The 26,065-nt window shown below is 46.0% G+C and overlaps 1 long non-coding RNA gene and 1 pseudogene across 2 annotated transcripts; both read right to left on the reverse strand.

The window, feature by feature from the left end:
• Nucleotides 1–5,305: 5,305 nt before the first annotated feature.
• On the reverse strand, nt 5,306–7,976 carry LOC119315739. Of its 2 annotated transcripts, XR_005152779.1 has the most exons (7): nt 7,725–7,976; nt 6,899–7,622; nt 6,403–6,796; nt 6,113–6,307; nt 5,900–5,999; nt 5,739–5,822; nt 5,306–5,644 (listed from the first exon to the last, which is right to left on the reverse strand). It is a non-coding gene; the product is annotated as an uncharacterized LOC119315739 (long non-coding RNA). The 2 variants fall into 2 exon arrangements; XR_005152778.1 differs by having other exon boundaries at nt 6,113–6,796.
• Nucleotides 7,977–11,315: 3,339 nt separating this feature from the next.
• Nucleotides 11,316–16,622, reverse strand: LOC119349969 (annotated as a pseudogene).
• Nucleotides 16,623–26,065: the final 9,443 nt, after the last annotated feature.

Genomic DNA, 26,065 nt, shown 5'->3' on the forward strand with positions numbered 1-26,065 from the left:
AAGGGGGGGCTTTAGTCCCCACTCTTTAGTGCCGGTTGGCAAACCGGCACTAAAGGCCGTTACGAACCAGCACTAAAGCCCGGTTCTGCACTAGTGAAACCCAACTAGCTTTCCTCTTGCCTTCCTTCCCCACCAGAACTTGCGTATCAAAGAATTTAGATGTTCACATAAGCCTCAAGGGAGTTTGAAACAAGACATAATGTATACTGACACTGCTTGGGCCACGGATTTGACGAGTACTTCCTTCCCGCCAAAAGAAAGAATTTTCTCAAGCCATCCCTTAACTTTATTCCAGACTCTATCCTTCAAGAATTTGAATGCGCCATTTTTGCTGTTACCAACATCAGAGGGCAGGCCCAAATATCTTTCTGACAAAGACTCATTAGTGACTTGCAACGCCTGCATAACACTTGTCCGTAGCGTATTGGGACAATCCTTACTGAAATAAACTGATGATTTTGACATGTTTATCCTTTGGCCCGAGGCGTTGCAATAGCCATGCATGAATGGACCATAAGAATTTCAAATTTTCAGTTGGACTTTAGGCCAAAGTCCTACTAGCAGATTCCAACAGTGCGTACAGGCACTTGTAGCGGGCCGGCCATGTACAGGCCACAACATTAAGGTTTATGCTATTGGGAACATTCCAGAATACTCTTTGAGCTGGGTTTTTTTGGTGTCTTTTCTGTTAGTTTTGATTGTTTTCATTTCCTTTTTTGTTTTAGTTTCTTTTATTTTTTTTAGTTTCTTTTGTTCTTTTCCTTTATGCTATTGGCAACCAAATTCGTGATTTTTTAATAAATTCATGAACTGTTTCAATTTATGAACAACTTTCAAGTCGGTGAACATTTTTCAGAAAAATAAAGAACCATGAATATTTTTAAAGTTCACTACTTTCATTCACCAACTTTTTTGAAACCACCAAATCTGATAGCCGTTTTTTTGCCATTTCATTAGAATCATATATTTTTTTGCCTAAGCCAACACAAGAGGAGCGAGTTTTAAAAAAAAAGGAGCCGAGCACTAGCGAATGGGACAGTTCCTGGGCTGCAGCACACTATGTATTTTAGTCGATATTCCCCGCAAAAGGCGGGGATAATACACGTGACCGCACGCTTTATATATAGTGTGGCTTTCAATTTGTCACTCCATACATGCCCTGACATTTGGTGTGGCCCATTCAACATATGTTTTGCTTTTCATTTATATATAAATTTTAAGAACTACTTCTTTATTTTACCTATTTACTTAATTGATTTAATGATAATATAAGAATTTATGTGTCACAATTAAAATATTTTACATGATGTAGTCATGTCAAGTGCTTTAATATATTTTTTAAAATATTCTTGTACGTGAATAAAGTAAACTATTGATGCGTGTTGCCAAAAATTGTGCACGTACACAAGAATAAAATGTTCATGTATTTGATACTCACTTTTAACTGTACTTATATATGAAAAATAAATATTTACCATGTTATGTGCTACAATCTTTAAGTTTGCAGCAACTAAAAGAAGCGAGTATGTATTTTCCCAAAGACTATGAATATTTGCAGTACCAAAACAATAACATTGGATTCATTATAAAATATATCTTTATATTATATTTATGTGGTGTTATAGATGTTTATGTTTGTTCCTATAAACTTGGTCAAACAGCATGAAGGCTAACATACTATATTTTGATATGGAGGATATGCTATATTGGAAGCGTCCAAACACCTCATGGACTGCGTTAAAACTCAAATGGTAGGTAGGTCACATGCATGCATGTGCATATGGAGCAACTTGATTTGTTCTTTTTCTGTGTGCAGAGCCACTTGGCCGCCACTGTATATATATGTATGGCGCAGGCGTCTAAACTATAGTAGTTGCGCCACTACAATTGGATGTACATAGGAGTATGGAGTAGAGATATACTAAGGCCATGTAGAATGTTAGATGCTTCGGGAGGTGCTTAGAAAAATAAGCCGGATTTTTCTGAAGCACCAGTGCCTATTATTACAGGAGAGATACCTAATTAAGCGTCCACCCTATACAAATAAGCACCGGTGCTTAAAAAAAGTCTGATTTATTTCTCCGAGCACCTTTCCTAAGCGCCTTGCATTGTACTCATACAAGGCCTGATAAGGAGGGCCATGCACCCACATCCACCTCCATAAGCTTGCTCGTGCTCACCCGCAAATATCGGATCGGGGAGATGCACACATGCATGCATGTGAGTATGCCCTCATCCTCCATCGATGGTGGTTGTACCATTGGCATTGGAGTAGTTGTACCATAAATACCACACCAGTGTTGCTAAAATGTTCATAGCCAGCAGTACTAGTATAGCTACTACCTAGCAATGGTGGTCATGGGCATGGGTTCCAACAAGCCTAACGTTGCGTGGTGCGCAGGCCTGCTCGTGGTCGGGCTCTTCCTGGCCACGGTGGCGGGCCGCGACTGCGAGCCCGTCCGCCTCATCAACGACAAGCCTCGGCAGGAGGCCGTCGCCGTCGAGGTCCAGCTTGGGGCGACGACGGTGGCGGGTGTGGTCCCTGACTGCTTCAAGGTCTGTCATAACAGCAAGGACCACGAAGCCTGCATGCGGAAGTGTCAAGGCCACCTCGTCAACCAGCTTGGGACGACCAAGGCGGCCAAGGAGGCACAAGGAGGAGCAGCAAGAGGAGGAGGAGCCGCCGCGACGTCCTGACTCAGGCGGTGGCGGAGGAGGCGCGCACGCGCCGTGAAATGACGTGCTGCATGGTGGTTTGGTGTGAACCGACGGCTCCTCCCAAGTCGACAAGCATATCAACACCAACGTCGACAAGCATGGCACCGATGGCGTGTCTTCTTTTGTAAAATAGCCATTTGTGATTTGTCCTAGTGAGCTGAGCTCGTCTATATGGTGTCTCAAACTTTGTTTGCTCTTTTTTAATATTTGCTTTGAATAAAACATTTGTGGATTTGCAGATCTATATATGTCATGTGCTTCTTCTTGATCGACCATTGCTGAATGTTGATCCCGCGCTTATGTGTTTGTTACTTTGTTTATACTTTATACAGTAACCAAATACACCCTCCATCTCACAGTATAGCGCGTATTTGATTTGTTTGAACTTAAATTTTAATCAAATTTATAGGAATATAAGCATCCGTACTGACTATGTGCGAGTCGATCAGTTCATGCACGTTAGTTCATCACTCCCAGTGTCTCGATTGTGTCGTCATGAACTGAGTGTTGATCAGTTCACGTTTGCTCTTTTCGATCTATGACTATGAATAAACATTGTGGATAATGTCAAAAAAAGGGAGTATTTCCAGATCAACTGGAATGGTCTTGTCTGACAAGCTCCAATGCCAATGGTGTGCTCAAGTATATCCAACAAGTTTGTCCATATATTTATGCAGGAACAAGGCGCCTTTCTTTTCTCCATCGCCACCAAGAACGCGAATACATTGACGATCCCACCCAACAAAAGTGGATCCAGGCCTCAAGATTAGAAAGTTCATGTGTAGGTTGAGCTACATGGAACCTCTTATATATTCTCAACCCTCCAACATTGCTTTGAGATGTGTGCTGTCCAACTAACTTACTATACTAAAATTTTTCTTTTTTGTTTCTCTCAAATGAAACAACATATGGACTTCAAACTTTGCAGATCAAACAAACTTTTGAACTTCGATGTGTGAAAAACTTTCAGATTTTTTGGTCCGACATAAATATACAAAATGAGATTTTGTTTGATTTTTTTAAAGTATTTAAATGCATGAAAAAAATCCAAAAGTCTTTTCCCACATTGTAGTTAGAATGTTTTGTTGTTCTGCAAAATTTGAAGTTTATATGTTGTTTCGTTTGAGAGAAACAAAAAAGACAAATGTGCCTGCACGAATGGTGATGTAGAAATGGGTGGCTAAGATAAGGGGTACCATGTAGCACGACCTACAAAAAACCATACTGTGGGATGGACATGTTTTCTTATAACATTTGTTTATATTATGACCCTTCCTTGATCGAACATTTTTTTACAAGTATTTTTTGTTCGAAAAGGAGGATATTTTGACAAGCCAGTGTCTGACCACATCACACATTGAAATGCACTTACAGATAATTGTTGGTTCTGAAGAATCACGTCAAAAGCAGACGCTGAAAATCACGCCAACAAACTGATGACTCCCTCTGTAAACTAATATACAAACTAATGAAAGGTTAGCCTCCCACATACCTCTCAAAGCTTATGACTGCATGCATCAATTGATGCAGAGGCTGTGGGTTTTCCTCCTTTTCAAGAAAATAAAGCCCTCTCAAAGTTAGTTCAGAAATAAAGGTTGGTAATTCAGAGAATTTAGTGTTTGACATGTGTGGCTCACCTTTTTGTTGTCTTTAATTTATCTGAATTCGTGCGATGAACACACTCGAGAGCTATGGCTGGAATGTCGCTGGGAGCCACGGTGGTATTTAGATGTTGTCGAAACTGATGGCGTACATCGGCACATCGTTCAGAGTGGACGGTTTCGAAGGCGAGCTCGACGGTTGCAACACCAGGGAACAGTGGTGAATCTAGAAAGAAAATAAAGGGTGGGCTCAAAGTTTACTTCGAGAAAACCAAACACTCTTTTGAAGAAAAAACTGATTATCTCCTAATCCGTCTGTGCAAATATAATGAAATTTTCCGAGATTACTACTAAAAAGATGTGTTCCCTCCGTCCGGAAATATTTGTCCTAAAAATGAATAAAATTGATGTATCTATAACTAAAATAAGTCTAGATACAACCATTTCTAGGACAAGTATTTCCGAACGGAGGGAGTAGTATTTACTAGATTTTTTTTGTAAAAACATCAAATTTTGAATAAATATTCAAACCTCTTTAACAGATGGATTAATATATCTAGAACTAAACGGGAGTGGAGTTTTGGCTCCCGGGTCCAGATGGACCCGAAATCTCTGCCACTCGTAGATGCGTCGTGATCTGTGCCAGACGTCACTGTCACAGCAATACAGGAATCTAAAATGGAGCATACGGAGGCCTGGCTGCTGTACGTACAGACGGCGGGCGTTGCAGCATTTGACGGACGTCTCCTGGATAACGACTGGGACGCACATGTACTCTGCAGGCCTAGTACAGGTGTTTGCTTTCGACGTCGCCAGCCGTTTGCCTTGCCCACTTGTAAGGTGAAAAAAAAAATCGTTTCGAGGGCGGGTCGGGCGGGTGAGGGTGGTTCTCCTGCTTGGTTTCGTCTGACAGAGACAAGGAATTTTTTTCCTCAGCAACAAGGACGTGTGTATGTACGCTCATATGCTGATAAGTTCCCCAAAAATGGTTAAACCGAGTGGTGATGAAGGATGATAGCGACCAAAAAACATATTCACAACAGAGATGTTGTCTGCTTGGTTGCCCTGGTACTGGGACTTGTACGATAATAAGTATTCTGTTTGAAGGTACAACATAGCTGGGTGGGTTGCAAAAGTCATCTCATATGGAGAAAAACATGAAGCGTGTTGTGGCTGACACGTAAAATGGCTTGCGTTCAGAGGGTGTCTTCAAAACCATCGCTAGGAGCATGAACTGACCATATTGCATCGGCTGGCAAAGAACTGTTGGCCTGAAGCTTCATCACGTCTTGCAGAATGGATTTCTTAGTTTTCGCCAAGTTAATCTGAGAAAATGTGATGATTGACATTGTGAGAAATGTGCTTTCCAAGAGTATTTGAGGGCGAATAAATGGTTTAGTCTGTTCAAATTCCTATTACCTTGGTGATAGGCATTCGTAGCTTCTCAACATCATGGTGCCTGGTGATGTGCATAACACAAATACCTGTTTCTCAACATCATTTCTGTTCAAAAAGCTGTGTTTCAGCCACACATAAAAACTGGGAGAGTGCGAGCAAGATGACGAAGGGATAACTATTACCAGCCGGCATGCCTCAATTGCAGGCTGGACCGTTTGCCCCAATTAATTGATTCTGAATCTCTAGAAAATCAGAAATACTTGTGCCTTATAGAGCGAGCATCTGAAAAAAATTAAGAGGGAGGAGTTTTAGAATTAGGTAACTGGTCCAAATTGATTATATAGATGACTGGTTTGGGTTTGATTAGGTGCTGAGAAGAAAACAATTTATCTTACCGAGAAATCAAACTCTAGTATGTGACGGTGATTCAGATATGGCAAAGCGTGGTTTGACTCCAGATCGACCTGGTTCTGCCGCCACAAAATGTTACACCCTAGTTCATGATCGAGCATGTCATTGCCGACTAGCTGATCCATGATGTCCTTCCCGCTAACTCGTACGAACTGTGGAGCATTGTGTACTATCCAGTTCTTGGAAAAAAAAGTCATAACCAGTAAATTTCTTATGGTGATGCAGTGTAGCATGCCATTTATTTAAATAGTGGAGAATGATAATATATGCAAACCTGGCAAGGTGGTGTGCAGACAGCGATTGGAAGTGGGATTCAAGAAGTTCAACAGTAGTAGTTGATGTTGGAACGACTGGCCGGCCTGCGAACCATGGGTTGGTGGCATAACTCCTTGATGATACATACTTCCTCTTCGGTATGTTGACGCGGTTGACAACAAAAATTACTGTCGAAGGATCACCCTTCTGGCAGTCGGCATACATATCCTTAACTGAAACTGATATGCACCGTGCATAGTGCTGGACAGCAGAGCAAATTGATTCAGTTATCCGAGCATCACTTACAGATTCCTTGCTAGGGCTTTTGGAGGCCTTGGTTTCCTGAGGGCGGGAAGTGGAGCCGGATTGCCTCATCCATTTAGCCGGTTTATGTTTATTAGAAGAGCGCTCTCCTGCACATCATTAATATAGAAAGTGAGAGAAAGTAAAATGATTAATAGTTTAGGGAAAGTAGATGATGGCCATGAAGATATGATCTGACAAAAATATGTTACCTTCACAATCAGACAATTTCAAGCCTCACGCCATGGATTTTGCTAGAAACTGGGGTTCGGTACAATGGCTTGTAGAGTAGAACTGGGTGGATTAGCTGGGTGAGGTTCGGTAGATGTTGCATTGTTATCTATCATTTTCAGAGGGACAATCAGAGTAAGCCCTCGCAACACAGCATGTGCACTTGGATGCAAAGTGTTGCCATCAGCTTGTCTGTGAAGTTGATCATGTCGGTGTGTATGTTATGGCGCGCAGTGGTGACATGGCGGGTTGCTTGTGCATTCTGTTCACATAGAAAGGACCGCCGCGCTTGCCGCCTCATTGATGTTACCATCCGGACCGAACACATCTCTGTTGCCAGACCGTATGCCGAACATCATGGCCACATCTGCAGCACTGAAAATGTAGTATTTTTTTTTGCTGTTGATGACTACTGCTCAGGGACGAACATCTACCTTACTCATGCACCAGGAGCTCAGCCTGAGATTTAATTTCTGGATCATTGGGAGTTCAAGCATCCCACCAAAACCTATTTCTTTCACTAACAGCATTTGTACTCACTAAACCCGTTCATTACAGTCACAACATGCCTGACAGAGCTTCTGGATGTTGTATTTGGGGGGAGACCATCTGAGCGACTAGCTGTGCCAGCAGCCGTGCTGGATCTGGTGGGGTGATCTGCCTATCGCTAATATCGTCACGGCTAGTGTAGTCGGACATGGTTCTCTGGGAATGAGATGAACAGATAGATGTGGGTGAGTAAGACTGGTGCATCGAGATCTAGCTACTCGGTTGGGGGTAGAAAAATGGTGGTCCGCACATGATTACCTGATGGATAGCTCAGCGCTGAAAGAATCAGCAACAATGGCCTAGTCCAGAAGAGCGGCGGCGGTGGACTGGGGATGGCTTAGATCCATGAGGGCCACAGACGAAGGTGAGGGCTTGTGCGCCGCAAAAAGGGCAGGGGATAAGCGGAAGGGGTGCCGGCGTCGGCCTACGCTTGGTGGCGGAGGACGAAGACTCCATTGCCGTGCCGAGGGAGAGGGGAGAGGAAAGTGAGGTACTGGTGGATGAACCGAGGAAGACGATGGGTAGGTTGGGGGTGTGAGATCCGGCCATAAATATCTAGGGGATGACGGCGGCCGTTGGTCCACCTCCGTCCCAGCCCATCTTGTACTATAACGGCGTTACGAAGCCACTTCCAGTCCGTACGTCTGATAGGTGGGCCAGGCCTGGTACTATTTAATCAAAATACGACAGTGAATACAGGCCTGTGTGGGAATCGCAAAGCAGAGGTGCGGTCCAGATAGCAGGAGCATCTGGACCTGGGAGCCGAATTGCTTTTCCGGAACTAAACTACCTACTGAATAGAAGTCCAGAACTAAACTAGCGAAGGACTGAACTAGCTAAATTGCTAAAGCACTGCACAGGATTGCAGTCACTCAACTAAGAAAGTGGACAGAGAAGAAAACAGCATGCGCTTCCATCGACCGGGCCTTCTGGACTGGACGGCAGCGGAGCCGCGGTTGTCCCTGAGAGCGACGAGCGACAGCGGAGCCGGCGAGCTGCAGAGGGCCTGGACACCTGGACCTGGCCCTGGCGTTGAGCGTACGTTGTACACTGCATATGTATAGAATTAGGGTCTATATTTGTACGGTTGTATCTCTCTCTCCTCTTGTATATTTGTACATCTTGGGAGACAGGTAGAGGATGGTCCACCCTGTATCTATATATGTGCACCATGCACACTATCAATGATTATTGATTCATGCAATCTCATTCTTCCTAACTAACATGGTATCAGTTTAACACGTCGATCCCCTTCCCACCATCTGCGCCCTACAGCCGCCGCCGATGCCTCCCTACCGTCGCTGCCGCTGCTGTACACCGCCGCCGCCGCACCTCTTCCCCTTGCAGCCGGCGCTCTTCCCCAATGCCGCCGCTGCCTCCCACCCCTACTCGCCACCGCGCAACAAAACCCTAAACCTAACCCGCGCCGCCGCCACTAGCCTCTACCCGAGCCATGCCTAGCCACCCGAGCCGCCGCAACCCTCCCCTTGTCGCAGCTCCCATGGCGTCTTCCCACTCCAGCAGCTCCAACACGTTCGCCGGCCTCGTGCCCGACGCCACCGCTGTCCACGATCTCGACATCCACACCCACGTTCCCATCAAGCTCGACCAATCCACCTCCTCGTACTACGCGTGGAAGACCTACTTCAACCTCGTCTTCTACGCCTACCACCTCCTCGAGCACGTCGACGGGACCGTGGATGGCGACCTCATGGTGGATGATCCGGACTGGGCGGCCATTGATGCCTCCCTCATCCGGTGGTTCTACCTCACAGTCTCTCCGGACATCTTCCACACGGTCGTCTCGGAGGATGACAACGCGTGTGCCATGTGGACCAAGATCAACAATCTCTTCACTGACAATAAGCTTCAACGTCTTGTGTTTTTGCAGCAGAAATTATTCGGGTGCCATCAAGATGACTCCTCCATCGACGACTATTGCATGCGTCTCAAGCGCCTCGCCGACGAGCTCCGCGACATCGGCGCCAAGGTGTCGGACGACCTCATGCTTAGCACCCTCACCGCTAGCCTCGATGAGGATTTTGGCAACGTGGCGTCGAATCTCTCCCTGCTACCGAACCCGACCTTCCAGTCCGTCGCCGCATACTTACGCTTGGAGGAACGTCAGATGAAAAAGGTCAAGGCCCGTGTCCACCACACCGCTCTCGCCGCCGGGACATCTCGCGGGCCGCCACAGCCCGCCCCGCCCCAACCTCGTCTGCCGGCGCCACCGGGGTTCTTCCCCCTCCTGCCCACTCTGCCCGCACCTCCCGCTCATCAGCAACAACAGCAGTGCGGGGGCGGCGGCCGCCGCAACCGGCGTCATGGGGGTGGGGCCGGAGGTCGCCCCCAACAGCAGCAGCAGCAGCTGGGATACGGGGGGCTCCACGCCAACACCAGCCCTCCCCGTCATGGGCCGTCGGCCCTAACACGTGGACCGGCGTGGTCCACGCCTACCACATGCCGGTCCCACGGGCTCCGGGCATCCTCGGGCCGCACCCGGCTGGCCCTCAGGCGCACCTCGCTGCCGCACCTTACCAGGCGGGTGGGGGCGGCTACACCTCGGGTGGCTACGCCCCTGGTGGCTACCCGCCGGGCGGCCACGCCCCGGGTGGCTACGCGCCCCTTCCGGCGTCTGCCTACCTCGGCTATGCGCTGCCGCCTGCGCCGGCTCAGCTCCCTCCGGCCCCATGGGATCCCGCCTTACTCGCTGCGCTCCACTCGGCGCCATGTCCCTCCAACTACTGAGGTGGCGGTGATTGGTACATGGACACGGGGGCTACCGCCCACATGACGTCGCACCCCGGTAACCTTGCTTCTTCCTTCCCGGTCACCACCTCGCACCGTTCACCTTCGGTGATGGTTCCTCCGTACCCATTATTCATGTTGGTCACAGTTTCTTTCCGTCTAATTCTATGCCTATTAACATGTCTAATGTTCTTGTCTCACCTAACCTAGTGAAAAACCTTGTCTCCGCCCGAACCGTTGAATTTGATGGCCTTGGCTTCTCTGTGAAGGACGCCCGTACACGGATGGTGCTCCACCGATGTGACAGCCCCGACGACTTGTACCCTATGCACTCCGCCTCCACTGCCATCGCCACCGCCACCGCCCCAGTCGCCCTCGCCGCCGGTTTCGACCTTTGGCATGCATGCTTGGGTCACCCCAACTCCACCGTCCTTCGCCAGATTCTCAAGAGCTTTTCATTTTCATGTAATAAATTCGATGAGCACACTCGTCATGCCTGTCGTCTCGGTAAAAATGTTCGTCGACCGTTTAGCGAGTCAAACACTATTTCTTCTTTTCTGTTTCAGTTAATCCATAGTGATGTTTGGACATCTCCCGTTGCGAGCAACACGGGCTTCTTATATTATCTTCTTTTACTTGATGATTTCTCTCATTTTGCATGGACATTTCCGCTCCGTTGCAAGTCCGCTGTTCTCGCCACTCTCACGGCTTTTTACTCCTACATCACCACCCAGTTCGAGCGTCCTATCCTCGCTCTTCAGACTGACAATGGAAAAGAGTTTGACAAGGCTGCCACTCGCCACTTTCTCGCATCTCACGGCACCACCTTTCGTCTCGCCTGTCCATACACATCCCAGCAGAATGGCCACGCCGAGCGGATCCTCCGCATTCTCAACGACTGCGTCCGCACGTTGTTGTTTCACTCCAACGTGCCCCCTCGGTTTTGGCCTGATGCTCTCGCCACCGCCACCCCAGGCATTCTGGGGGAAAGTATCCAGTGCTCCCAACCTTGAGGTACTCCCTGTGCTCCAATGTCAAAAAATATTTTTAAATATTTCAAAAAAATTCAGAAAAAAATGAGAATCTTCAGAAGGAATTTCACTACATCCCCTAAAAATTTCAGATCCAAAATCAAAATGTACGTAAGAAAAAAAAAAGAGAAATCCAGATCTGAATAGTATCAATGTTGCTTTTGTCTCTTCTTTGCACTATTCATACTAGATTTCACATTTTTGTTTCTCAATGTGTGTTTCAAGTTTGGATCTAAAATTTTTAGGGCTTGTAGTCATGTTCATTGTGAACATTCAGAATTTTTTTCAGAATTTTCTGAAACATAAAAAATATATTTTTTGACACTGGAGCACCGGGAGAACCCCAAGGCTGGGAGCACTCGATACTTTCCCGGCATTCTGGTATGCCTTCACCTTGGCATTACCTGAACAAAACCTTGGCCATCATCATTCTGGTATGGCTTGACCTTGGCATTCTGGTATGGCATCACCTTAGCATTCAGGTTCAATTTCTGTGCCTTGCACAATACATCTCTCTTTCTTGGCGTAAAAACTCTATCATGGGAACGGTTTGAATTCTCCCGCGATGCATTCAAGAGACGCTGATAAGCAGCAGCCCTCCAACAATAGAGGCACTTTCTAGTGAGCTTGTGACCAACAACGACATCAGCGTCCGGTTCCCAAACAAATTCATCTTCATGGGAATCAAAGATTTTGTGTCCGCTAACTTTGTCCAGTCTAAGGTAGTAGCTTCGTGGTTCAACTGAGTAGATAGTACCTAAATAAACCTGCTTATTAAGAGCAAAAAAGTTAACATCATGGTCCTAGTGCATCATATATGACTGAAATAAATAAATAAATAAATAGAATGAGTGAATATATAAAAGCCCGTAATTACACACGCAAAGATGATCCGCATAAGAAATTTCTATTCTACGGGAAACAAAACAAATAACCTTGCAAGTTCATGAAGTAGAGGAGATTTATTGATACTTCCATATTTCAAGTCATCAATTCCTGGGCAAAGGCATATCATCTTCCATGTTCTATACTTCTATATGAATAATGTGACACAAACTATATTCACATAGACCAGAATTGGCTGCATAGGAAAGAAAACACCTACATATCCTAGTCATGATTCCCACTTGCCATTTGGGTTTTGTGCTGAAAAAACCCAAGAAACTGCAGAAACATACATGTCGCAATGACGATTATTAACTTGTTCATGATCATGACTATACTAAGGTCACAGTAAAGCATTTGCATTGTTTCAGAGTCTCCGAAGGTTATCTTGGTTCAGCTGGCAGCCCATAAAGGGCAAGCGCAACACTGAAATCCAAGATGTCATGATTGGCTTAGCCAGGATCATACAACTTACACAGAAATTTGGAAATACCGGGCGGTTATACAGCCGATGTAGTCTCTTCATCATATCCATCTACAACTTTCAGATCTGATATCTTCCTAATTGCAGAACTATAGAAACTGCTGCAGTTTGATTAAGTACAGTTTGAAAACAATTATTTAATATACATAGCTGGCATAGTACCTAAGCATACTAATAGCAACCTATTCCTGCACTGCAATTATAAATTCTGAAGTTCAGAGCCATAATTCTAATAGTATCTCGGAACAAACCATACACATATTTCTATCTCTTGCTGCAATGACTGCTTACCATACGTAATTGACATTAAAGCACCTAAATAATAAGAGAGCTAATTAGCTGCTGCAAGCTTGCCATTCTTTTATGGGAGCAGTTTTTTAGCACCCGGGTGTCTGTACACCCGTTTATCACACCGTCCATGCACTACCCAGTATATTGAGATATGTGCCAGGTCCCGAACCACCGTTTGGATTAGCAGACTGAGGGAACAATAAACGCAAGTGGTCTTAGATTGGTACTGTTCATTGTAGGCAAAATCGGCAGACTCTGCCACCTGCCAGTCGACATCAAAACTGACATGTCAGCCTCCTCTCGAAACAGGGTTAGACATGCTGGCTCGTGGTTCAAACTAGTGACAAGACCTCACATCCTGTGAAGCAAACCAGCGTCACAAAAGAACATAAATTCTACATAGATACAAATTCGCCGATATGCCCAAAGGCCTCCATCAGCAATCTTATTGCATAGATAAATTGTCGAATTAACTTTAAACAGAGAAGGCACAACACTACGAGATGCATAAATCAGCTTCCTGTGATTTTAACTTGTATACTATAGTTGTCCATGTGAAAGGCTGGGGTTTCCCACCACATGCTGCGTGGCAGGATACGTCGCATGCACGGCCCATGTCCGGTCTTTTCAGTACTCCTTCCGTCCCATAATATAAGAACGTTTGTTACACTACACTAGTGTAAAAAATGTTCTTATATTATGGGACGGAGGGAGTATATATTAATCAACCTGTCATGTTCACAGTCGAGAGGACCTAGCATCTGCTGCCTACCCTACCTACCCCTATTCCCTACCTGTCCCTGGGAGCACCTCCATTAGCTTGGTTAAATGGCCTGGATAAGTTGGCAGCCGCTGCTAAATGACTGCTGTTCGGCAGAGCAAGGCACGAATCTCATCAAGGGTGAATGGACAAGATAAAGGGGGCCCGGGACTCCCGGGTGCTACAACAACTTTTCGTTCTTTTATTCCTCACTCTCCACATTACAGCTTTTAAGAAAATTGCTGAAATTAACAAAGATTACACTGGGCTGGAAATTATTATTACATTGAAGTTGCAGCACCAGATTGTTTCATTATAGCCGCAAGCAATCTTGGCATTGGAGGAACATCAATGTCCTGTTGACCCTCGAGAACCCGGACAACTTCACCCATTGTTGGCCGATCCAACTCATTATCTTGGATGCACCGACATGCAACTTTGCAAACCCATTCAGCCTCTTCCAAAATTGAAATCACCATGTAACTGTGGATCCACCAAACTCTTCAAATCTCCATCATGAAGCTTGCTGATGGCTTGCACAGGGAAGTATTCAATATCCTGATCACTGTTGCTGCTGCTAGTGTTATACGATGTTTCAGGTGAGGAATTCCTCCTTCCTGATATACTTTCAAATAGCACCATGCTGAATCCGTAAACGTCGACTTTCGGTGTGATCGCCACTCCAGTAAGCCACTCCGAGGCAAGATAACCCACAGTTCCTCTGAATGAATTCGGCTGAAATCCCTTCCCACAAACGCTGCCAACCCAAAGTCTACAACTTTAGGAACAAATGATGCATCTAGAAGTATGTTCGCTGGCTTAATATCGCAGTGTATGATGCATTTGCGATAGCCCTGATGGAAGTAGGACAATCCTCTAGCAACTCCTAGGGCTATCTGATATCTGATGTTCCAATTTAGGACGACAACATTTGCATTGCTCTTTTTAAAAAGATGACCATCAAGAGATAGATTTAACATGTGTCCATACACAAGTAATCTGTGATCACCTTCGCAGCAGAAACCAATCAATTTGACCAGGTTCATGTGTTGGATCAGTCCAATTGAGCTCACCTCGGCCCTGAATTGCTTCTCTCCTTGACGGGCACCATCTAGCCTTTTCACTGCTATACTAGTCGAGTCATTTAAGACTCGTTTGTATACAGAACCAAAACCACCTCCTCCAAGCTTTTCTGAGAAGCTTTTAGTAGCACGAACCAAGTGAGTGTATCTGAAGGCTACAATTCCACCCAAACTACATGGATTGTCATATGTAGGTAAACCACACCACTTGAATTTGTTCCTCCAAATCAGTAACAATAGCATGAGAATTAGTAACCCAAAGCCAATAATACTTGGAGCAGTAACAACTCTGATGTTTTTTTTGGAACCTGTCAGCAAATCTTTGGTGGCAAGGCGGAGGTAAAGAACATCTTCAGAATTATTTTCAATGCCATCATTCAGATTTACACTAGGCAATTCCCCATGCCAGACAGAGCATCTGGTATTGTTATAGGAATAAGCAGTGCAGGAGCAAGAACCACGACATGCTTCTTCGCCATTTGCTCTGAGTGGTAGCAACATCTATAATTTGTGGGTTGTAGGGCAATGCAACTTGAGCAATGGGGTGGAACATGTCTGTTGAACTTGTCATGTTTTTGTTGTTACCACTAGTGTTGCAATGTAACCGTGTGTTTCTGATGCACCCTCCTGTTCGATCCTCAAACTCCCAATCATGCGGTGACTTATGGGAGAAGCTCTCCATACAGTCACAGGATGGATGCGCAATGCCATTGCAGACCGTGAAAGGTCCGCATGTAGCAGGCGGGCTGCAGGGATCGGCAGGCTCGGAATATATGGTTTCCCAAAGCTGGTTGGCTTGTGACCAAATATTCAGCTTAATCTGACCACAGATGTCTAGTGAGACAAATATGGAAGACGATGTAACATCCAGTAAAGTGTATGTGTAGTACTCCTCCTGGTTGTTATTGACATATGTTAGGTTAATCAAACCTTTGGTTCGAGGATCTAAATCTAGAAGTGACTTGAGCATTGGTATCAAAGATGATGATCCCGAGGTTGCATAAGTCAGATACTTTACAGAGGGGTTGTTGCGGCGCTTGAGGACGATCCTGCTGGTGTCTTCTAGTTCCATGTTGTATGAGCCAAGACCCAGATCAATGTTGCGGCTGACCTTATTCCGGCCCAACCTGGTGCCAGGAAGCCCGACATCTGTTGGGTAGTCGAAGCTCTGCCACTGCAGTAGGTCAGATGATGGGCTATCTGTGACTTTGAGGGCAAGGTTTCCGGTGTTCAAGAGAACAACAACACTAGTGGTGGTGTTTATGCTACTGGCTTGTGTCCTATTCACATTATGAGTGGACCAAACAAGGGATTCAGTGACAGCATCAGTACGGTTTGTGAAAATGACAAGATTGCCGTCACTTGAGAATTTGAGCTTTGTTGAGTTGATGTTGGGATGGGCGATGGGCTCCACCCGATTCGCAACCCACACAACAGTAAAAACCGGGGTCTTATTGAACCATATGCCAAGGTACCAGCTGGAGCCGGTGGAGTTCTGGGACTTACTGACGGTGCTCGTTGCTGGCTGGAAGAAGTCGAGTGCGAACTTGCCATTTGTCGATACGAGCTTGTCGCCCAAGGCAAGCACTTAGCTACCAGTGAGGGCATGGGCGGAGACAGGCCCCAGGCAGCCCAGGCGGCGGCCTGGGGTGTGCGCCCATCTCCTTCGTGGCCTGGCCCAATTCGCCTGGGGCGTAAGGCACTGAGGCCCATCTGCTTCGTTCGCTGGCACCCGCTGCAGCGCTTTGATGGGCCGGCCCGCAATGGAAAAGACAACAAACAGAAATCACCAAAAAAAAACCGTAGTTGCTTCAGGAATCGAACCTGCACTAGCTTAGATGACCACCACACAGATTGGGCGCCTGTGATTTTCATTGCGCTAACAGTACATGAACTAGTATGACCGCGCTATTTATTTATCATTTATTTTATTTCACTTTCATAAAATCATAAATTTAAAGACATTCATCGACATTCAGACAAAAGTTCACAAACATCAAAAAAGTTCATCGATTTTGAGAAATAGTTCACAAACAGGCCAATGGGTTCATCGATTATGAGAAATACTCCCTCCGTCCCAAAATAAGTGACTCCACTTTGTACTAGCTTTAGTACAAAGTTAGTACAAAGTTGGGCCACTTATTTTGGGAAAGAGGAAGTAGTTCACAAACAGGCCAATAGTTCCCAAACAGACATTCATTGATTATGAGAAATACTGATGATGATTTACTGTAATGCACTGTTAGATAAAGATGGAACATGGCAGCATAGTCCAATTTTGACTACTTTGAATGGGTTCACTTTTATCAAATAGGAGGATGTCTTCTACACAGTACTTCCTATGTCAGTCATTCTTCCAAGTTTATTTAGAGAGGTAGTAGAAACAGGCCAATGGGTCATTACAAACGATCCAGCTAATCTACTTGCTTCAAATATTTGCGGTACTGATCTATATGTATGCTACATATTGTCCTTTGATTTGTCTTACTACTTTATTAGTTGACCCATCATGGAACAAATGTTGCCACTGAATATTATGTTTAGTTTCTTATTAGTTATGCAACATAGATTCACCTTTGCATACCTTGAAACTAGAGTTTTTTAGGGGTAGTTTTTAGCTCTTAAGTTTCTCGCCTGGGGCGTCAGCCAATCCTAGCTCCGCCGCTGAGTGAGGGTACTGCTTGCAGGTGCAGAAGAGCAGCAGCGAGGAGTGTGTGAGAGGAGAAGCCCAAGAACTAATATGTAGAGGGCATGCATGGGGAAGAGTGATATAGACTGGCACATGAAGAAGAAGAAAGAAAGGATGCGTATATAGACTGGCACATGAAGCAATGATATGCTCAGCGCGGAATGTCACTACGATCTATTGGGACCAATCAAATTCAGATTAGGACAGCACTGACCCAATTCAAGGGGTGTGAATGTGAATGTGCTCCACTCCTATTCATTGGAAGAATAAATGGACTGGGACAAATCAAATTTAGATTAGGAAGGCATGTGCAGCTGACGACTGTCTCATGCGCAATTTCATTACGATCCATTTGGGACCAACTAAATTCAGTCTAGGACAGCAGCGGCTCAATTCAGATGAGGGATGCAGATTGGGACCACGAAAACTACGCTGTGTGCTAAACTAGAGAAAGTAACCCTAAACCCTAACCTGGGTTAAGTCAGTCATGAATTAGGCTTCCACAATGGCTGCCGTGGGCCATGGGCAAGTCAATCATGGGGCTTCCACCAAGCGTAACAGGAAAGCGGAATGTTGCACTATGACAGTAACCAACAAATATATCCTCATGGCAGTCAACAGGTCAGTCAACAAGGCAGTGGCCTAAATGATCATGGCATTTTGACCTAAACCAACCCACAAGGTATGTATGTATGTATGTATTATGTATGTATGTATAGGACATTGTGACGCCCGGATATTTAAGCTACAGTAACCTCTGCTAATGATACCATGTCACCACGATTACTATTGTTAATCTCGTGAAGTTTCAAATCCTGTTCGAATTCAAAATTCAGAATCAAGTCAAATTATAGAAGTTTTCAAATGTCAAAACTAAAATGCTCATAATGTTGCAAATATTCCATGACCAATTTTGGTGCTGAACCAATCTTTTTATAAAGTTGTTTAATGCCCTTTAATAATTAAAGCAGTGGCTAAAATATTAAATTAAATGCTTTTAGAATTATAAAAAATGCTAAACTATTTTATTTAAACCTCAAACTAATTGTGACATTGGTATAATTAGTAACACCAATTTAGGTATTGTTCATATATTTTTATGAAACTAAATTGCTATTAAAAAGTGTTGTAAATAAATTAAAGAAAATAAAACACAGCAAAATAAAAGGAAATGATCCCCCCCCACTGGGCCGACTGGCCAGCTAGCCACCACGCCCCCCCTAGGCCTTGACCCACCTGGGACGGCCCAACCCCCTGAACCGGTTGCCTCCCCCTCCTACCTGTTCCTCGGACTCGGCCGCTACGGGGCGCTCCCGCCCGCGATCGGCACCGCACCACCTCGTCGACGACGCAGGAGAGGATAAGGCCTCCCCGCGTCCCCTCGAGCTCTCCCCCTGCTCCACTCCACCACACACCACTTCCCTCTCTCTCCCTTTGCCTAGCCCCTCGCCCAGATCCACCTCTCCCCCCTCTGTCGATCTGGAGGAAGGACCGGCGCGCCTGTCGCCGTCCGCCTCGCCTCGACGTGGCCACCGCCCTCCCTGCGCCATGCCGACGTGCCCATGAGCTCCACCTCGTCCTCCGCTCCTTCTCCGTCGAACCACGGGACCCGAAGCGCTCCACAATGCCGAAGACAGCATCGTCTTCCACCTTCGGACGCGTCGGAGCTCGCCGTCGACCCGCGCCGCCCCGAGCACCTCGAGCCGTCCCCGGGCCTTCTCTGCAACGGTCGTGAGCCCTCGATCCTCCTCCCTCTCTCCCCGGCCTTTCCTCGTAGCCGTAGCTCGCCCCCGACGCACTCGCGCTTTCGCCGCTGCGGTCGAGCTCGCCGGCATGGCCCCTGTGGCCGTAGCCGCACCCGATCCCGCTTGCGTGCTCCGTACCTCCGGCCGCAGCCAACGTACGCGCTCGCTCACCCTCACTACCCGGGTCCGTCCCAACGCGCCGCGTCCACCCCTGCGCCCGCCGTGCGTGTGTCCCCCTGCTGCTGCTCTGGTGGCCTACTACTGCTGCTGCCATCTGCCCCTCTTCGCCCACTCCAGCCACCACGGCCCCTTCGGCCTTCGGCCGCCGCAAATCCCAGCCGCGGCCCCGCTTCCCCCTGGCCGGCGCACCGCCGTGCCCCGGCGGCCTTCGTCCGCCGCGCCCGTGCGTTCGGGCATGCGCCCATGCCCCGCCCCAGCGCCCGATAGTCCGTGCCTGTTTTGGCCTATGGGCCACTGCCCAGTAGGCCCTACCGGCTTCATTTTCTTAAAAAAAGAGCTTTAAAAAATGTATATAAAAATATTAATTAATTAATTAATTAATTAGGTTTAATTAAACTAATTACTTGCTTAGTCTAATTAACTAACTGGTTAATCAAATGGGCCTATGACAGAGGGCCCCACCCCCCTTTTGACCAGTCAAGAGTTGACTGGTCAACTGGGTACCCCCTGGCCCACCTGTCAGCCTCTGGGTACAGTTCTATGTACCCTGTGCTAGGTGCGTTTAGCATTTTAGCAATTTTTTCTGAATTAATAATGATTTCAGGAGTTGTTTAAATCTTTGAAAAATCATAGAAAATAATCGGTAACTCGGATGAAAAAGTTTTCTACATGAAAGTTGCTCAGAACGATGAGACGAATCCGGATACGCGGTCCGTTCGCCCGCCACACATCCCTATCATAGCAAACGTCGAATCTTTCCCCTCCGGTTCATCTGCCTGACAGATGTCCGGAACCGGGAAAACTTTCCCGGACGTTTCCCCCTTCGCCAGTATCGCCTAACACTGTGTTAGAACACGTCTAGCTCTGTCTGTTGTCCTGTTATGCAGTTGCCTGCTATGTATTTACTGTTTCTTCCCCCTCTTCTCTCCGGTAGACCCCGAGACCGATGCTGATGTCCCTATGATCGACTACGTCGACGACGACCCTCCTTCTTGTCTGAGCAACCAGGCAAGCCCCTCCTTTGATCATCCCGATATCGCCCATTCTATACTCGCATGCTTGCATTAGATTTTGCTACTGTTATTGTTTGCTCCTATTCTGATGCATAGCCTGCTTTTGTACCTGCTTATTGTTACCTACCTGCTTATCCTAAACTGCTTAGTATAGGTTGGCTAGTGATCCATCAGTGACCCTGCCTTGTCCTTGTTGCCCCTGCTTCATCATCGACGCCTCGATCGACGTGATCAACGACCAGAGCCCAACACCTCACATCACATCACGCCCCTTTAGTTGCTCGACTATGCAGAGCTACTATCGAGTGCCGAGGGTGATCCCTCATAACGCACTCCTGATGATAATTCTGTAGTGTAGCTATTCGGTCGTGGTCATCGAGGGTGATTTCCTCTTTCACCATTTCCGATACGGCTCTGTTGTTCAACACCTCAAGTGTGAACCTTGAGGGTGGTCCCTCTTAGGTTCACCTTGATGATTACATTGAGTGGAATCCTCCGGGGGTGATTCCTCGGGTTTTCCCCTTGATGTTTGGACACACGGTTACCTTGACTTTACTTGAGACCTTGGTGAAAGTCGGGCGGCCCGGAGAGCACCCGCAAGATAATGATGTGGCACGGCCGGGCATTCTAAGCCCTTGTCGTAAGTCCACGAGACGAGGCGACGGGGTCACTTTCGATCGTGAGTCTCTGCTCATCTCCGCAAGCTAATAATACACTATGGTTTGGGTATTTGTTCTGAGTTGGCCTCTGGCCTTTACGCACTAACCGCCACGCGAGAATAGATATGGGCCTCGATGTCGCAGTATCAGCCGAAGCTTTGTCAGACGTCCAGTTCAGCAGTGCGGCACGGTCGGATCGTGCTGGCCATCCGAGGCGGTGCTGGTATCCACCCTGCTCGCAATGACCCTGAATGCTGCGGGCGATGGGCCCAAGACCTTGGAGTGCTTAGGATGTAGACCGGTGGGGACCTCTCTGCTGAGCTTAGGTAGGGTTGCGACGTGTTGATCTTCCGAGGGCAGGCATTGACCCCAAAAAGGTGTCTCCGGCCAGAGTGATCGAGCGTGTTGGGTAACGTGGTGCACCCCTGCAGGGAAGATATATATTCGAATACCGTGTCCACGGTAATGGACGTTCAAACTTATATCCTGATCTTATACAACTATGAATGGATACTTGAGATATGTGGCTCCGGGATTGCTTTCTCGCAGGGAGTCGAGGAAGGATCTCTAGGCATTAATGTTACAACATGCTTGTTAATTATAAACTGCTTTTCTTTACTCTTCTACATGCTGCAAGATGCTCGGAGCTGCGTGAAGATGCTAGTCTTCGATAGGCTAGGTCTCCCCCCTATTCTGGCATTCTGCAGTTCAGTCCACATATACAAACCTTCCATTTGATACCAGTGCATACTTCGTGTAGATCTGATGCTTGCGAGTACTTTGGATGAGTACTCACGGTTGCTTTGCTACCCCTTTCCCCCCTTCTTTCTTCTTTCCGGTTGATGCAACCAGATGGTGGATCCCTAGAGCCAGATGCCACTGCTGATGGATGCTGCTACGTGAAGACCGCCGACGACCAGGAGTAGTTAGGAGGTCCCAGGCAGGAGGCCTTGCCTCTTAGATTGTTGTTGCTTTTGTGCTAGCCTTCTTAAGGCACCCCTTGTTTAACTTATGTCTGTACTCAGATATTGTTGCTTCCGCTGACTCTTTTGTATCGTGCTATGTATTCGAGCTCTCGAGGCCCCTGACTTGTAATATAAAGCTTGTATTATTTTATTTGTGTCTAGAGTTGTGTTGTGATATCTTCCCGTGAGTCCCTAATCTTGATCGTACACATTTGCGTGTATGATTAGTGTACGATTGAATCAGGGGCGTCACAAGTTGGTATCAGAGCCGACTGCCTGTAGTATCCCCCTTTCCAACTCCTTGGCCGAAGTTGAGTCTAGTCTTTGAAAAACTGATTTACTAACATGGTTGTGTGGCTTACGGGCCCACATCGCCAATTGGGTGGTATTAGGATCTTTTATTCCTCGTCTATACTCTGGGACTCTGATCTCTCTTCTATTCGGGTTAAATGATTTTGTTAACTCTAACTCTAGGATCTCGTAAATACTTCCTCCCGGAGAGCCCTTCACTCCAGATGATGGCTTGGTGCACCAGAAGATTCTGAAGATACTCTCCGGTACTTTTCCGAGAACCTTGTACCCTTCGTCGTTGCAATCCCTACCACCGATAAATCCTTATGCGTAACTACCTATGTTGTTGTTCATACCTTCATCCCCAGTTGCTCTTGTTATTACAAGATGTCCTGAAATATTCTTCGATGTTCCGAGAATTCTTTATACTTACTGCCCTGCAGTTCCTTGCCGCATGAATATCCCCTAGGGATAATTACTCGTGCTTGCCAAGTATTCGTTCATTCAAATTTGTTCATGTGATTCACAAGATACTTTGGAATACCATCCGATCTTCCGATAGTCCTCTCCAGCTATTGCTATGCTAATATTTATCTGCTTGCAGTATGGTTACTTCCATATGTCTGGCAATACTCATTAGCATCCTTTGTCATCATAATTTCGAGCATTTGATTCGATTCGTTTGCGAATGCTCGCGATCATCGGTCCTATTTAAAATTCTCCCCTTGGTTCAGATGTCACTCCGGACTTGAGCTGGTGTTCGACAAATCAAACCTTGTTTGATTGTCGATCTATAGCTATCGAACTTACTTGTCTTTGATCATAGCCTCTACTTTTGATTCCCCGATTTGGAAACCATAATTCCTTTGCAATTGAGCTTTGAATTAGTCAGTTGTTTCTGTAACCTGACCTCCTTGCATTCTTTCTTCTTCTGGTTGAGTACCGATACTCACATCAGATCCATTGTGGACCTCCAGGTCCTTTGTTGGGTTTTATCTGAAAGCATCCTTCATATTCAGTAACCTCTTGTGAGCCTTTCCTCGGATACACAATGCCTTTGGTAAATTGTATCCCCACTCCCGTCAACCATACACTGCTTCCGGGCTTGAGTTATTCACTTGTGAAGTTTGTGGTATGTGTTCCTAAGATGCCCCGATGGGTTGAACCTATGCCTTCCACAATCTGTGTGAACCCGGAAACTTCTACGGGCCATACTCTACTAGTGTTATGCTAGATAAAATCTGAACACTATGTGTCGTGGAATTAACACGTCAGATGTCCTTAGTGTGAGGACTTAGTCGCGAGGCCAACGCATCTATGTGGTAGCTTGAGAGGGGTTGAGTGGAATCGAGAGACACAACACAAGACAAGGGTTTAGACAGCTTCGGGCCCCGGGAAACATCATCCGGTAAAAACCCTACATGCTGTTTGAGGCTAGATCTCATTATCATCACGAGGGAGTCGCCGTAAACCGGCTCTCCTCTAGTTGTGTCTAGCCCTAGAGATTGTTTCTTGCTTGTCCCCCTTTGGGGTGCCCTGCCCCTCCTTATATAAGTTAGAGGGGCGGGTTACATGTGGAGTCCTTTTAGGATTAGGACTAGTCTCCCTTCTAATACAAACCGGATACAAGTCCGGGTCTTCCTTGTAAAGTAAATATTCCTCATGCCTTTTCTCTTAAACCGGCCCACTATAGCGTGATCCGGACTTCCATAAACCGCCCGTTGGGCCACCGGGTCTTGTCGCTCCTCTGACCCGCCTGCCGGATTACCAATGAATCATAAACCGCCATGTCCAAGTGGGTTGCCAGTGAATCGCCAAACTCTAGCCGGGTCATCATCCGGCGGTTTATACCGCGGGGTATATCCCCGACATTAGCCCCCAGTTTAATTTGGATTCATCCATGTTAAACTGATCTGCAACATAAATACAAGAACAAATTTGTCGGGTTGTGCTCTGGTTTAAATATTCTTGTAGACCGGCACTTGATCATCCTTGAATCCTTGTCATTTCTTCCTTCTGAAAAATCCGGTTTAACAAGCCAGCTTCATAATTGATTTGCTTGTAGAAGATATTTTTAAATAAAGAATCCATTTGAATTGGCCTTCAATGCTCTGACTTGACAAAATATTAGTCTCTGAAATATTCAACTGATATCCAGCCGGCTTGAAGATGTAAAACTTGCCGGTTTATGATTACCACCATTGTCGGGTTATAAAAACTGATGATTCCGGGTCATGATTGTTGCCAATGCCAGTTCATGATTACTGATGATGTCGGGTTATGATTGTTGCAAACACCGGTTCAATCTGGTTTGCTCAAAACAGAGTCTGGGAAATATTTCTTCGATAATATTATAATACCTGTAGCCCCCAAGTCTTTAGTAGAACAAAGTGATGGCTTAAGACTTGCTTCAACATGAATATTGCCACTTAAGAAGAAATCCATGTTGTTCATCCCAGTCACTTAGTAAAAACTGAATACTCCATATTATGTAGCTCCCAAGTGCTGGGTTGTCATGCTTGCAGCAACCTGGGACTTGTAATTGTCTTATACTCATAAAAACTTCAACTAGTGTAGCCCCCAAGGGCCGGGTCATTATGCAATAATGAGCAGGTACTTTGTAAATATAATCATGTAGATTAGCAATGATGTGTAGCCCTCAAGGGCCGACTCAGTAAGATAATATTGAGCTGGGACTTTGATATATACTTCAATGAAAATAACATCATATGATGTAACCCCCATCATGGGGCTTGAATTCACGTCCACAAGGTTAACAGCCTTGTGCTTTACCAACTGAGCAGTGGACCCTTCAATATAATGAATAAAAAGCTTTGTACCTTGAATTTGTTTGACAGGAGTAATTGGTAGCATTATAATGTGATGAGTCGGGTCTTCAATAAGATGAATAAAGAATGACTTTGCATTAGCCCCAAGTGTCATGGTGCATGCTTGCAGCGACATGAGACTTGCATATTTGATGTAATCTCAACTTAAATAATGTAGCCCACAAGTGCCGAGTTGTAAGCCTGCAGCAACTCGGGACTATTCCTTCAATTGTAGAATAAAAATCATATCCATTGATAATATGATAGCCACTGTGCTAAAGCGACTTTGAAAACCTTAATCATAATACTGGTTATTGATAACCATAATAGAAATCCAGCCATGTTGGCTATTTGAATAATATACCCAATGATTTATAAGCGCATAATTCCAATGGCGCAATCCAAATCTTGAGTATGATAACTCCCCTCATATTTTGCCGGGTTTGTAATAAAACCGTGTCGTAGATTAAGTCATACTGGGTGATGATTCACGCCAGATGATCCGGGCTGTTGACAGGGAGTCAATGCCAAGCCGGGTTAAGAAACTCCGGTTTAAAATTAAGGTCTGTCAACGTGTAGTTGAAAACCAAGCCGGTTTAAAGAATACCGGGCTAAGAAGATGACTGATCAAGCCAAGAAACTCCGGTTAAGAAACTCCGGTTTAAAATTAAGGTCTGTCAACGTGTAGTTGAAAACCAAGCCGGTTTAAAGAATACCGGGCTAAGAAGATGACTGATCAAGCCAAGAAAATCGGTTTAACATAAAACTCAGCCAAATCTCAAATGAAACCGTGTAGTCGAGGCTTTTTGGGGGCTGCCAGGCCCAAATTCGAGGCTTTTTGTGGCCTGCCAGGCCACTGAGTTGAACCATTTAACAAAGCCTTTTAAGATAGACCTCCAACTAACCAATCACCGTTTTAACTTTGACAAGTGCAGGGTCTCAAGGAGA

The sequence above is a fragment of the Triticum dicoccoides genome, chromosome 1B (genome assembly GCF_002162155.2).
Source record: "Triticum dicoccoides isolate Atlit2015 ecotype Zavitan chromosome 1B, WEW_v2.0, whole genome shotgun sequence".
In the NCBI taxonomy this organism is placed as follows: Eukaryota; Viridiplantae; Streptophyta; class Magnoliopsida; order Poales; family Poaceae; genus Triticum; species Triticum dicoccoides.